Genomic DNA, 15,590 nt, shown 5'->3' on the forward strand with positions numbered 1-15,590 from the left:
CACGTGCCTTTTTAGGGGAGACTTCACTGTGTCGTTGGAACCAGGGCAGCGAGGCCAGAACTAGACTTCCAACAACGGTGACACACAGAGCAGTCACCTCCCTTGAGGTATCTTACCGTGCCTTCCTTGGGATCGTAGAATCTCTGGATGAGCTGAACAGTTGTACTTTTCCCACAGCCACTTCCACCAACCAGGGCCACTGTCTGGCCACAACTAACCTTGAGATTCAAGCCCTTCAGTACCTGTGCATGTGAGAAAGGCAACCAAAACCATAGCAGTATGCAAAAACATCAGTGTAAATTTGAAGAAACTCTAAAGACTACAGTAGAATTTTGCAAGAGAGCTCTAGCTAGCAAAGGGAAAGAACATGTGAAACTGTGGAAGGGCTGACATGGAGTTTATAGAGTTTTACCTCACTATGAAGAGATTCTTCCTTCTGCTCATCCCTTCAAAATGTGGCATTTCACATCTACTGCAAAAGCAAAGGTCTGCTTTCCATGTAAACTTACTGCTCAGTCTCAGAGAGGTGGTGAAGTTGCCACACAGCAATCACCGCAGTTGTAGAGGAAACGAACTTTTCTTTCCCTCTTACACTGCTGTTGGCCTATGGGAGCTTTTCCCTGTAGCTTTCTCTAAAACTTCAAGAAGCAGAGAGACAGTTGTAAACCTCTGTGTAATGAGATGAAGGGGAACCTTTTCTTGGATACTTCCTTTTCAGCTAACAAGGAGAAACAATTTATAGTTTTGGTTTTGCATATTTATAGAAAACATTGCATTATTTCATTGTGAGTAACTGAGTAGGAACCCATCATGAGGAGTTACGTAGCTTAAAAGAAATGGGAGAGATGACATTCCATTAAATATTTGTCAGGACTATTCTTGTTTCAAAAGAACAAGGTAAAGCAAGCATTCTTTTTTTTTTTTTTCAGTAGTACTAAAACCTCTGAAAAATTGCCATTTTTATCAAGAGTATTTTGAATTGTGACATTCAGGTGATGTCAAAATGAGCAAGTATGAACTGAGACAACCTAGTTTAAACCCGTAAGCTCTCTTAGAACTTAATCAAGTCTTTGTTTTGCAAGTTTTCACATGGTAATATACTTAATACAGTGTTAGATATTTACATGGAAGCTGGCCCTGGGAATAAGATAAAAGCTAAGACTCTGATCCAAAACCTTAAGATGCAAATGGAAACATTTCACTGATTTCAGTCAGCTTTGGGCCAAATAATTTTTCCCTCAATGAAGTGAGAAGTATGAAATATCTCCATGGTATTTTCTTACACATAAACATGCAAAATAAAAAGTGCTAAAAGGTAGGATGGGCCTATCTGAGGACATTATTTAGGTTTTTATCTCCATCCTACCACAAACTAATGTTAGAGAAGATGCCTAGGTAGTCTGAACCCTGCTAAAATACAGCTGTGATAACAGCAAGCCTGGCAGTCATCGCATGCAAACACCTGCTCCGTGTCTTGGGCAGGTTTTGCACCCCTTTCCCAGAGAACTGATGAAAATCCCAGAGCAGGACTGAGTGCCAGGATCAAAAGTGTTAATTTCCAACCTTTTGTAAAACCAGCTATAAATCCAGTGAAAAAAGTTTTCATGCAAACAATATGCAGGATAATGAAATTCCCTGATGGTACAAAACTGAGAGGATCAGTACAGAGAACCAGTGAGAGGACCAGGACAAAAGCAAACCAAAATATTTTACAGAATTAGATACATGATGTAGGAGGGCAGTAATAAGAGAAGTAGATGAACCATAACTATGTAAAATAAAAGACAACCAGTGAAATGGCAAACCTATACTGTATGAGAAAACAAAAAGAACTTCATTTAGGACATGGAACTGTTGGAGTAGGTCCAGAGGAGGGCTACTAAAATGATCTGAGGGCTGGAGCACCTCTCTTATGAGGACAGGCTGAGAGAGTTGGGGTTGTTCAGCCTGGAAAAGAGAAGGCTGCGGGGAGACCTGATTGCAGCCTTTCAGTACTTAAAGGGGGCCGATAGGAAAGATGGGGACAATCTTTTTAGTAGGGCCAGCTGTGACAGGACAAGGGGGATGGTTTTAAACTGAAGCAGGATAGGTTTAGACTGGATATAAGGAAGAAATTCTTTACAATGAGGGTGGTAGAACACTGGAACAGGTTGCCCAGAGAGGTAGTGGAGGCCCCATCCCTGGAAACATTCAAGGCCAGGTTGGATGGGGCTCTGAGCAACCTGATCTAGTTAGCAGTGTCCCTGCTCCTGCAGGGGGGCTGGACTAGCTGACCTCTAGGGGTCCCTTCCAACCCAAAACATTCTATGATTCTATGATTCTATAATTCGGTTGTCCTAGCAAAATGCCACCTTAGATTGTGGTTTATTTCTATAAACAGCACAGGAAAGTAAACCCGTGGGAGGGAAGTACTAAAGCAAGTGTTCAGGGCTGGTATGGTAACAAATTAGTATATAAGAACTATGCATACACTTTGTTGGAAAGAGGTGTCCAGTCCTCAGACAGTCGAGCAGTAGGATAGCCTCCCTGCAGCAATAGAGTTACAAAGCCTACCTGGTTTTAGGACGGATCCTTTACACTTATTAGCAAGGGAATTAGATGATACATTTGCTTAGTATGATAGCAGGACCAGGTTCCGGTAACATAGGAGGTCCTTCCCACTTCAGGGTCAGGAGGAAAGACCTACATCACATTTAGCGCACCCATGGCAGGAAGCGGCTGGCAAATGGTGTTTTAAGGATGAGTAGGAAAAAGAGGTGATGAGAGATATGAGGGTGATGAACAGCACTGGGTAACCAAAGAAAGATGCCGGGGTAAACTGGGAAGTGAGGTGTAGATGCTCAAAGGACTTCTTTCAGCCTCCTGAGCCGGGCAGCAGTGGCAGCTGGAGCACACAGGGGATGGTATGTGTTTTCTGTGGATGACACAATTGCCATTGAACTTTGCGTTTGGAAAAGCTCCTGCCAGAATTTGTGATCATGCTGATTATCTTTAGATAAAAGATCAAAAAGAGGCAGGAATGATGTTCCATAGTATAATACAAATAAACACATGTGCATGACCTTGGTTTGTGACCATAGTGTTATACCTGTCTTTTTTTGCCACATGCCTGTCTTTTTTGCTTACAACTCTCACTGGACTTATGAGGCCTGTAAGACTGTATTCTCTTCAGGAAAGGGATGGTATTACTGCACGTTTTATAATGCTTTTTGAAGCTAATAAAAAAGTAGAGAAAAGAAAAAAATCAGCAGCAAAGATATTAAAAAACTGAGAATCTTTAGTCACTATTATAAAAAATGCTAACATTGTTAACTTTATTCTGTCCTTTCTATTTCCTTTCTCTGTCCTCCAAATGCTACCATAGTTCCAACTGCTGCCAGAACATCCTCTGCAACAGCTCCTGCTCTTGCATATACAGTTAGCTCTTTGTTACTGAATGCAGACATTATCTGTGTAGGAGCAAAATATTTTAACTCTCCCATTCAAACAAAATCAGAATGAGCTCGGGTGTTGTTCTGATGTCCAAGAATTCTTAACTTATTGTACCGAATTTCCTATCTACTTTGTTCTATTATGAAGATTTATAAAAGAATCCACATTTGAGTCCCAAGGCAGAAATTTGATGAAGGGCATCATGACAATGTCTGCATTGTTCAAAATATATTAACTAGAAAAATGCATGTTATCTGCTGCCAAAAAATGAGGTTGGATTTTCAGTTCTTCTATACTTTCATCATTTTTGGAAGCTAGAGGAGCTGACTAAGATCCCTTACGCTTAGAAATACTTGCACCACCTCTGTCAGGCAATTCTGGTTTGTGTCAGGACAATTAGTTGCCTGACAAGCACGGGGACATTCATGCTCCCAACACTCAGCAGGCTACAGGTGAAATTATAGCAGAGTACTCATGTGCTGTGAAGTATTAGGCACTGCACATTTTAAATAGGGTTGGGATTTTCATCTTAGCTGGAAGGGCAAGGCTGGCCAGTGCCCCTGAAACTCAGTAGCCAGTTGGCACTCGACACCCTCATGCCCCTTTGACAGTCCTAGCCAAAAGCAATTATATTTCTATAGATGAGGTCTATTTCTCTCTCAGAGTAGTCTGCATTCACTTCTCGTGTGCTGTTTTGAGTAAGTTATTGGGAGCTGAGCAAATGGCAAAGGGACGATCAGGAGCAGAGTTCCCGGTGTGCCGGCTGCCCGGCTGTGTTTGCCCGCATCCTTGTGCTGTCCGCGGGGGTAATGCCCCCCTCGCCTTGGGGTCAGAGCCCCCAGACAGGCCCGAACACTGGAAACCTGAACTCTGGCAGGTTCATGCCAGAACTTACTGTTGGTTACCTGTGATGACCTCAGCTGTGCTGTTTTACTTCATTTCTGTATTTATTTATTTTTACTGATGGTACTCGGTTATTTTTGGTGTAGTTGTCGTAGAGCCCAGAGAAGGCAGCAAAGGTACTGCTTATTTACCCTTTCATAGACTCATAGAATCATTTAGGTTGGAAAAGACCTTTACAATCAAGTCCAACCATTAACCTAACCCTGCCATCCCACCACTAAACCATGCCCCTAAGCACCTCGTCTACCCATCTTTTAAATGCCTCCAGGGATGGGCACTCGACCACTTCCCTGGGCAGCCCATTCCAATGCTTGACAAAACTTTCACTGAAAAAAATTTTTCCTAATGTCCATGCTAAAACTCCCCTGCTGCAACCTGAGGCCATTTCCCCTCATCCGATCGCCCGCTGATTTTTCGTATGAGGCCATGTTATACTGACATAAACTTTGCAGCAGGATAGCTGCACCAATGGTGGAGGCACTGCACGTCTTCAGCTGTACCAGTGTCACCATGCCCCTATTCACACCTTTCTGCATGTGAGCAGGGTCTAAATTCACTAATAGCCAGACTGAATTTTCGAGTCACAGGGCATGGAGCAGCATTCTGCAACATCTCTGCTCCTCAGGCTTCATTTAAATGATCCATAAATAATAGCATAGCTTACAGAGGAGTTTAATACGATAAAATAGCAATGCTCTGAGGGAAGTATTACAGCTGATTTTCAGTAATTAGAATTAACAGTCAGTTGGCAATTAACTGATATTTAATACTTACTTGACAAGTCTGGTGTTGAGTTCGCCCACATCATTTGCATCAAACCATCTGATCTCCTGTCTCATTCCAGCATGAAAAACTTCTTGTCTGATTCTTTTTATTTGCTGGCCAGCAGTCAGTGTCCAAAATGAAACTTGAATGTAGGCAGCAAGAACACCACCAGCTCCTATTCCAGAATAATAACATGCACATCTGAAAGGAAACAAAAGGATTGGAAACGGAATTAATGCTACTCCAAGGAGGCTAGCGGCCATTTCTCTTTCTTCAGTATAATGAATATTTTTTAAGTTCTTCCACAATAAAATTTCAGTTGTTATCCTTTGCTAACTTGTTATACAACTTCCACAAAGTAACACAAAAAATTTAATTTAAAAGGTAGTGGCTCAAAATACGTGAAAACATAGATTAAAAAACCCCAAGCTTATAATGACATATTTACTCTTAGAAACACTTCATACAATGAATGAAATTTAAGACAGGAATTTTAAAAATACTTACATGATGTAAAACCAAGAGTAAGTTATATTTCAGGATATCCACTTTAGTTTAATGAGGGAAAGATATAGGCATTGAATTTGAATTGTTTGCATGATACCATCATTTAACTGTTTTGTTTAATCGTCTTTGAGAAATGTTAGTTTGGTTTTAAAAAATGTGTACACTCCACACATACAAAAAAAAAAAAGAAAAAGAAGTAAGGAAAGTTATTCTAAGTACTTTTGTCATAAATGAATGCCAAAGATTACTTATTCATGACTGTAATTAAACAAAATATATCATATTTAAAATGAAATATATTAGTACTCTAATGAATAACTTAAAATTAAATGAGTAGCTGAATGATGTTCTTAATCATTGGCAGCATAACAGAAAAGCTACAAAAAACAAAACTGCGCAACAACGAGAATTTATACATTTGTTCAAATGTTTACTTCATACTAAAACACAACAGAATGAATTTAACTTTTGTTCAAAATCCTTGTTAATTATGGTTATTTTGTAATATCATTAGTAACAATTAATTGGAAAATAAAAATATATGACAATGTGAATTATTTGCTCAATGACAATTGTTAGGAAAGGCATAGCTCTGATTTTGCCAGCTTTTTGCATGACAAATATACCCAATGTTTATGTTCAGATTCCAGTTCCAGAATTGAGCCACATCATTTTTATATCAATAATCCTTAGTTTTTAAGCTACGCAGTGGGGTTTGTACAACAAGAGCAGAACGTGCCATCTGTGATTTCATAACCTCTTCAAGGAGCAGGCCATCCCAGCTTGCTGACAAAACCAATACCCTCCTCCGAGGCTGAACAAAAAGTCTGGGGGTTTCTTTCCATTTCAGAAAGGGGCGTGAAAGAAAGAGGAGCTAGGACGTAAAAAAAAAGTGGAAACAGAAGGAAAACTTGAAAAGGGCAAAGGATGACAAAAGAAGAGATATAGGTGGACAGAGAGAGAAAAAGGAACAACTCCCTCCAACCATAAACCTGCAACCTGCTCAGACGATGACACCGCATGTCCCCACAGCCAGTCTCTGAAAATAACTAGTGCTTAACAGCTCAGAAGACTGTGAAAAAACATTATTAGACTAACATGAAACAGCTTGTCAGTGAGACAGTGTAATCGGACCAACTGTCACATCCCAGGCCCTATTTCAATTTTATCCAATAGGAAAAAGTTAAAAATACATGACTATAGTAAGTTCTTGGCCTAATTTATATATTTTTAGCTATGAGCTCTGCAGATTTGTTGGGCATATAAAAAGTATGTATTTTATCAGTTTTAAATTTGGTGTCGCTCAACTTCACTGCCTGTTCTTTGTCCTCATAGAAGAAAAGGCCACCAAAGAGTTCTTGATTTCCCTTCCCAATGGCAATCATTATTATTACTTGGGTGACCTTTAGGTGGCTATTCCTCTCTGTTTGTAGTGGCCAAAACTAAATGAAAACTGAAAACATGGAAATATAATGGAGACTCCATCATGCATGACTTCGTCATCATCTCATTTTGGTTTATTTCTGATAGAGTACAAGGTGTTTGTCTTTAAGGGATGTCTTTCATAATTTCAATTCTTATCAATAAGAAAGGGAGTAGCTTCTCCGAGTTACAAGAAACTTCATTTCACTTTCTTCCATAAAACTGGATCCAAACTTCACTAGCTGATGGAGTTATGTAAAAACAGTTTCCACAGTTTTCACACAACTACTAGGGTCTCCTAGGTACTGTCCTTTAAAAAGTTTATATACTAATAGAAAAAACGTGGTTCAGAGATTGTAAATAATTAGTTGACTTTGCTAACATATTTGGTGTCATTTAATTAGGGAGAACACAAAGTAGTTTTAGGGCTTTGCATGGGATCAGTTCCAACATTTGAGGGAATTTGTCAGGCATCAGTCAAAACATTTGCGATTTTGATGAAAATGAGAAAGCCCAAGAGCAGGAAATGGGGAATCTCTGTAGAAACCCTTGCAGGGCTGGCACAGCACTTGTTCAACTGCAAAAGACCCCCGCTCCCAGGACCCTCTCAGGACCAGATGAGTGGCAGCCGTTCATGCACTGGACTCTGCCTTACTCTCTTATGGTGGCTACCTACTGAGAGAGGAAGGAAAGCAGCTGAGAAAAGGAAAAAATGGTGAACAGGAAAGTTGTGGCAGGAAGAAAAGAAGCCAGCTTGCCAGGCAGGCAGGGCTGGCAGTGAAATGGGAGCTGAAGAGTGCAAGGGGAGGATGAAGAAGGAAGGATGTGGGCAAGGAGGAAGAGCAGGAGCACAGATCGAGAGAAATGTATGAGAACTGCCATGGGAGGAGAACAAGCTATCCTGACACACGAGAAAGGGAGGAATAACCCTCCCTCTGAGCTTCTGGCAGAGAGGCTGTAGGTTTGCTGGAGCCATCTGGCAGAGACTGGGATTAGAGTGGGAAAACACAAGGTGGCCCTGACTCATACAATGGTGTTAGCCTAAAGACATAACAAAACCTGAATTCCTTCAGTTGCATTAAATATTTATAGTGAAATTAATCTTGGGCTACATATTAGAATAATCTTTAGAGGACAATTGCTTGAGATCTCTATTACAAGAAAAGAATTGCCATGACCTGAATGACAATTTTCCTATTAGCTGGTCATTTCTTCCTCCAACTCTCCTGTCAGAGCGTAAGAAAGAGCTTCTCAAGAAAGATTTCTCAAAGAGAAGGTTGGAGAAAACCTTGTTGATTATTTTTATTAAATCACGTGATAATAATTTCCTTCTGTAAATTCCTATACCAACAATGCTGAATGAAGATTAAGAGCAGTCAGCTACCTAGCACCCTGCCTAGCCCCTGACTATGTGTAAGGGAACTGGAGCTATGCAACACATTATGAAGCATTTTCTGAAACCAGAAGTGAACATTTTATCCGTAATATAATAAACAGTTTAATAATTAAATTCAGCTGCTCTACATTCACTAGCCTGAATTCCACATTTCAAATACAATATTTTCTCAGGAATGTGTGCTGATTTTATGGATATTTATAAAAACAATGCACTGGAGCTATAAAACTCACCTTATTTAATTATACTCTGAAGTACTTCACAAATGTAGGTTCATAAGTAAGTGAAGTTCAGAAAATTAATGAATATGGTATTAGGAGGTTCCTTCCAATTCTCAAGGGGCCACATTTTTATTTATTTCTTGTTTCCAGAAGCTAAAGGTGTAAATAAATTGTATAAGGGTTCATCTACATGTGAAGCTAATCAGCAATGAGCAATTCTAGAAAGTGCATATTGCACTTTAATTTCAGATAAATGTGCCTTGTTCTGATTTGGCTCTGCAGTAAGAAGTGATCATAACATTTCAGAATTAGACACTGCACTTTATATTTACACTTGATTTAAACTTAGATTAGTTTTCCGGTGCACATACTGCTTAGTAGAAATCAAACAATGGGACAGAGGTGGCAACACTTAAGGGTTTGACTCTTTTGGGGATTCTTTGAGGAATATCATTATACCTCTGTGCACCAGTAGCAGTGATTCTTCTCCAAATAAATGGTTTTTAATGAAGCGCATTTGGCTGAGCCATGCAGCTATCTGAATACAGTGAGGAGGATCTGGGGAACTACAGGCCTGTCAGCCTGACCTCAGAGCCAGGGAAGGGTATGGAGCAGATCATCTTGAGTGCCATCACGTGGCACATACAGAACAACCAGGTGATCAGACCCAGCCAGCATGGGTTATGAAAGGCAGGTCCTGCTTGACCAACCTGATCTCCTTCTATGACAAGGTGACCCAGGTAGTGGATGAGGGAAAGGCTGTGGATGTTGTCTGAGTATCGAAACTAAAAGTGGAAACAGAACGGTGCTGAAAACTCCCCCAGTTACAAATGCATTTGAATGGCAACATGATGCTAACAGTGCAGAAAGAGGCAGTAAAGAGTAAAATAAGACAATTTTAGTACATAAAATTGTACAGTCATAACATAAACAAGTAAATTCTTAACAATTTTTTAAGAATAAAATATTAGCTTTCATAAAATATGAAGAATAATAAAATATTAAAAACATAAGTTTAAACAATATTTACATTTAATTTAGCTACATCCAATTGGAATTTAAATTTATTACTACAGCTGAAATTTAAAAATAAAATCTAGGAATATAATATCTATAACAGTTTCTCTACTTTTACAGTATCTTAAATAGGTCCATACTCAGGGCTGGTGGGTGTTTACCACAGTAAGGAGTTTCAAGGCCAATATATTTAAAGCTGCATAAAAATGATGTCTATTCTACTGTTTCTATTTTAACTTTACCAGTACTTCTCACAAAACAATGGCCACAAAAAAGTAAATATGATTGTGTACTAAGAGGAGTAAGAGTTTCATCATACATTTTATTGTACACAAATATACGAATGGAAAATAATCACTCTGGGTTTTAGTAGCTTGCTGAAGCCAAAAAATTTCTTACATTCAGTTACTGGACCTGCACGGAGGCAGGTGCCATGGGCTGTCGTGTCGCCATGAGAGGTGACATCTAGGCTCTCAGTGCAGAGTGACTGAGATACCTTATCCTCCTTGTAGGGGGTGGTAAATCACCTCTCATGCCCTGGAAGGGTCATGCCTAGGAATGGTTAGCTCAGAGCTGCTTAGTCCTGTCCCCATGCTCCAAATGAGGACAAAGAGAAAGAGAAAAAGGGGCAAAAAAGTATTTCTTGTTGCACAATGACACATATGAGTCCTTGAGTGAAAATGTATCTTCAGATGTGTAATGGAGTAGACGTGTTCAGCATCCTCTGGCAAGGCATGTGTGCCAGCCTGGGGTAGTCCTGGGAGACTCCAGTTTGAGCATGACACGCCTGGCCCCGCTGCCAGAAAATAGGTGTGAGTGCTCAGACCAATCTGGGGATGTCCCAGGGCACCCAAACCAAGGAGAAGAGGGGATCAATGGGCTTTCCTCCCCCAGCCCGTAGTGATGGGCTGAAAGGCATGGCTGTGAAATGATCCCTTAAATGAAGGAAGCTGTGCTTTCCAGTGTGGAGGTATGGTCCACAGGGTGCACCCTTTGAGTTTTCCTGTGGCTGTTAACTGAATGGGGCTGCCCTGGTCTTTCAGGTGAGTCAGAGCAGTTTAAGTGCTTCTTGCCCTCTGTGTCGGGAAGCAGGAATTGCCAATGTGTGTTTTTCTTTTCTCCTAGGTGTGAATTTTTACCACTAGTTTCCCACAGGTTTTTCAGAAGATGGGGAGGAAGATGGGAGCTCTGCTGAATGCAGTGCTAGCACTGGGAATATGGGGAGTGTGATGTTGGTTGTCATCGCTCCTATATTGTGCAGTAGTGGTTTTCTCTTGCTTTCTCTGCAGGAAGAAGTTTTGTTTCAAATGCTGGAATTATCCTTCGGGAGGTAAAGGGGCATTAGTTTTCCATAGGTATTTTGGAGACTTGGGAAATCTTTTCACTTACAAACCAAAAATTTTTTTCCCTAATGCTACCTCAGATTCTGTTAGACACAGACTTGACTTAAACCTGAATAAATCCCACATCTGCTAGTATTTAAGCATGAAATTGAATTACTCTGTTAAATCTTAATGCAGTTATCGATGAGACTGAAACAGTGCAGAAATTGCCCTGTTCTTTCCAAGCTAATTCAAATAGCTCGTGCAGTTTCGTTTGAAGTCCTCAAGAGGGCAGGTAACTAAAGATGTAATAAGACAAATTCTTATAAAGTGTTATGAAAACTTCAGCTGATTGTGGTCAAGCCCTAGGACAGGTACCTAGAGAAGCTATGGGACTGCAGCTGCTGTAGATTTTCCAAATTTGCCTGGTAATAATAATAATCCTTGGTAATATGTTATTTCCAAGCATGCAAATTTTACTATGCACTTTACCGTAATTAATATAAAATAAACAGTAAAATGTATTTTAAAGTAGAATGAAATTTCACTGGATATTTTTGCCTGTTTTTAACACTCACTATTCAATACCAAATTTGGAACTGCACATGAGCTATTAAGGAATCCTAATAAACCTGACAATCTGGAACATATTGGGAGGAATTGGCCACCAGTTCATTTAATCCTTCTTGATGAAACTTAGAAACAAAAGTTCACATCAGTTTTCAGATAGCTATAGGTGAAGAACAACTGTGCAATAGAAAATGGATTTTCTAGGTCAAATGTGATTAAGATAATAAGGTAAAGCTAAGGAATTTGCTATGACCAAATAATACAACATAGCTACCTCTATAAACATAGAAAACATGATTTGAGAACAAATTGATATCTCAGTGTTCAAGCATCTGTTTAATATGTGGATTCCCTAATATGGACTTTTTAAGATGACAGATTCAATGACTTACTGTGTATACGGGTGAATGGATAAAAAATTATATTCAGATGCTGAAGATATTTAACCCCAGTTCATAGGCTGGAATCCAAGTAACTGGCCAGTTTGTCAGTTATTTATCATCTCTGAAACTGAAGTCAGTAGGCAAAATCACTTGAAAATATTGAAATGATTCCCCCTGAAACAGGTGTAATATTTCTTACTGATACATGGGTATTCTGAAGCTTAACATTTTCAACATGCTTTGAGTATTTAGAAACAAAAGCTGTGGGTGAAAACAACAGTCCGAAACTTCTGTTGACTTAATCTGATATAGAAGTTCCTTTTATTTGCATGAATATTCTGGTGCTTTACTTTTGGACAGGTTATAGGATTCCTGAGGCAAACACCTAAAAGAGGGATTTGGTCTGTCCACAAGGAGATAGATAGGGGACACGGGCAGGTGGACTGCAGCTGCTATTCTGATGTTTGTAGGTGACAGGACAAGAAGTGTAGTCATGGCCAGTGCTCAACTGCACGAGCAGTTACACACACATGAACTCCTAAAGCAGGAGCAGCTAGAGAAGGCTCTGTTAGTGCTCCATGAGGCTTCGCAGAAATGTCAACTCTCGTTTTGTGTCTCAAGCACCAAGTTATTTACCGGCTGAACTGATGTATACTTCCTCTACAGCTGGGAGCCATAGCCTTATGATATTCATAAATATACTCACCACACATTTCTTCTTGTGAAGCAGTTTCATCCTAGAGACAGATTTTTCCTAAGCGTAGAGCAATAAACCAGCTCTGTATCCTCACTAGAGCCATTTTACCAATTATATAATTAAATTCTTTCAAGATTATTATTTCAATTTGAGTGACATAAAAGTGCATTGTTCATCTATTTTAAAGCTGTGGTATATAAAATTGAACGCAACTTGAATTTCCTGTCCACAGCTGCAAAAATCAAGCAATTATGTAATGCTTTTATCTTCTATTAGCAGGAAATACTAAATTCACCTTGTATAAAATAACTGATGTCGGTGGTAAAATGCCTGTTGTCTTGCAGATTTCCCTTTGACATAACTGTAGCATTTTAATACTCTGTTTTATAAATTTCTATACCTGTTCTTTAAAAATTATAGGGCACCTGAAATGCAATGTAGAATGCTAGTGGTGTTGAATGTGGTATCTCTTAAAGAAGTAATTCACTCAGGAAAACAGCACTCACGCTCTAGCTGGAATCAAATTACCTAGACTAAATGAAAACCTCTTTGCTCTTGTAATACTCAGAAATATTTTTAATACGTGGGAAGACTTTTTTTTAATCTTCTCCTTTATCTTAATATATTTTGTGACAAACAAGATTAAATTAGGAAGAACTAAATGAAAGGCCCTTGATTGAAATGCTAAGATAAACATTATTTACCCTCATTGGTTGCCTCCAGTAGGACTGCTTAATGCAGTACAAGCTGGGAAGAGCAGTTAGTGTCTACTGCCTTACTCTAGGTCTTAAGAACTCTGACTTTAGTAGACATGTTAGCAATGCTGTCAGGAGTATAAAGTGATACTATTCCCCTGGGCAGAAAAGAGAGTGGGGATCCTGGACAGTAACCACAAACTCCTAAGAATATTGCTCTTGGGATGAGACAGAATGCTGTATATATTGGGTTGAACAAGATATACAGGAAGAAGAAAAGAAAAATAAATTTCTAAAAGAAAATGCAGATTAATTTAGCTATTGTCTGAGCAAATGAGGCCATCATGTGGCAAATTAAAGACATGGCCACAGAGGGAAAAATCATTGATTAACAGTATTGGTGATAATGAAGAAAATGCACGTCTTCCATCATGACCTCAAAGGAAATGGGTGTGAAAGTTCAGACACAGAAGTTCCTCCTAGATTTTTGTTTTTTTCATGGAGAATTCTAGAGAAATTTTGAAGAATGTTTTAGAAATTCTTTATCAATGAAAGACACGTAGTTAAAATGCACATACATTTTTTCTCTTTAAAGTCTCATAGGTAATAATGGAGGAATGAGAGTTAAAAGGAATAACCATGTCTTCAAAGGAAAGATTTCAAATGCCTTCAATTGAGAGCCAAGTGAGCAATTAAGTTTCTGATAATTTATCTAGCTCTAGCTAAAACTAGATTGTACTCTTAAGCCAAACCTTGAAATATTAGCAACCCAAACTGTAATTCTCAACTCTAGCATACATGAAGAGTAACATCTGAGTTGTTTCTGATTTAGCAGATATGTAAATAACTCTCATCTTTAATTATTCATCTTCTTTTACATTGAAGAATAGACAGATACATGGTGATAAATCTTCTGTGGAGCTACCCAACAGAAAAATCTTAGGAAATTCACTTTGTGGTTGGAGAAACATCTCATAATTCCATAGTTCCTTCTTCTACCCATCCCTTGGAATGTATGCATAAATTTTGTTTGTTTGTTTTTTGAACAACATGGAAATCACATATGGGCTTATATCACTATGAAATATGTACATGTCAAGGAATGACTGGAGAGTTTGTACAACAAACAAGCACATTGATTAATACGAAATGAAAGCTGAATAAAATGTGGTATATATACCAGTGAAGTTAAGAAGAAATTAATATCGGGGAAAGCCAGAAGTGCCTAGAAAGAAAAAAAGTGTGAAGCTAATGTTAACGAGCTTGTCAGAACCCCAGCGGTAAATAGGAGTAGATAATGCTAGTCACCTTACAACTATAGCAGCTTAATCCTTTCCAAGTTCTGCCCTGACTCTTTTTGTATATCACTGTAAACAAAGCTGACCAATTAAGGACACTTGAAAAGTAGGAGGGAACTAGGAGTTACTGTGCGAGATGGATAACGCGTTCCTTCTCCTTCAACATATTCCTTCATTTTAACATCTTACATATCCTGAACTTAATTTTTTTCTTAGATTCCACATTAATGAAATTGGGGAAACAATCCAATCATTACTAATCCAAACATTAGAAATTGTACAATAAAAAAATGTAAAAGCCTAGTTTTAAAAATAAAAGACTAAAAGCCAGACTTTAGTAAAAAAAAAAAATCAACCAAAACATGTTCTCACTTGAATCTCCAGACTATAACCTTATTGTATAAAGTAATACATAAATAGGAAACAAACAAATTTGCTAGTCACATTGGTTTTCCATCTAATACAGGAACAGAAAAAAACAGGTAAGTGATTCACGAGGAATACAATGAGACTGCATCAATGAACATTCTGGAGAGCATTATTAGTACCTTGATGAGCCTAACTGCCTACCAGTTAGGCTGTGTGTGTATACATTTCTACATGTAGGTAAGACAGATCATATGTATCTCAGGCAATCAGAAATTGCTGTGATGGAAGTGTGGAAAACTGATTAATCAGGCCAGTTTTAAACTTAAAAACAAAACTTTACTGCATAGATATTCATTAACAATACACATTGCTAATGGTTAGTTCTTAATAATTATTAATCACTATTATTACATATTTAAAGCAGTTGGTCCTCAACAGTCATCTTAAATTAGCAAGTAATCTACAACACCACAGACCTGATGCCATGTAATTAGCACGGATGGTTACAGTCCTTGAGAGTCTTAGTCACCAGGGTGATCAGGTTCAAGAGTTCTTCAATGAAGAAAGCTAACACTGAAAGAGCGGCCATCCTT

General features: G+C 38.7%; 1 pseudogene; it reads right to left on the minus strand.

The window, feature by feature from the left end:
• LOC104128455 overlaps positions 1-12,433 on the minus strand; it is a 38,790-nt pseudogene extending 26,357 nt beyond the window's left edge.
• Between the last annotated feature and the right edge of the window lie 3,157 nt (positions 12,434-15,590).

The sequence above is a fragment of the Egretta garzetta genome, unplaced genomic scaffold (genome assembly GCF_000687185.1).
Source record: "Egretta garzetta isolate BGI_Z169 unplaced genomic scaffold, ASM68718v1 scaffold30, whole genome shotgun sequence".
In the NCBI taxonomy this organism is placed as follows: domain Eukaryota; kingdom Metazoa; phylum Chordata; class Aves; order Pelecaniformes; family Ardeidae; genus Egretta; species Egretta garzetta.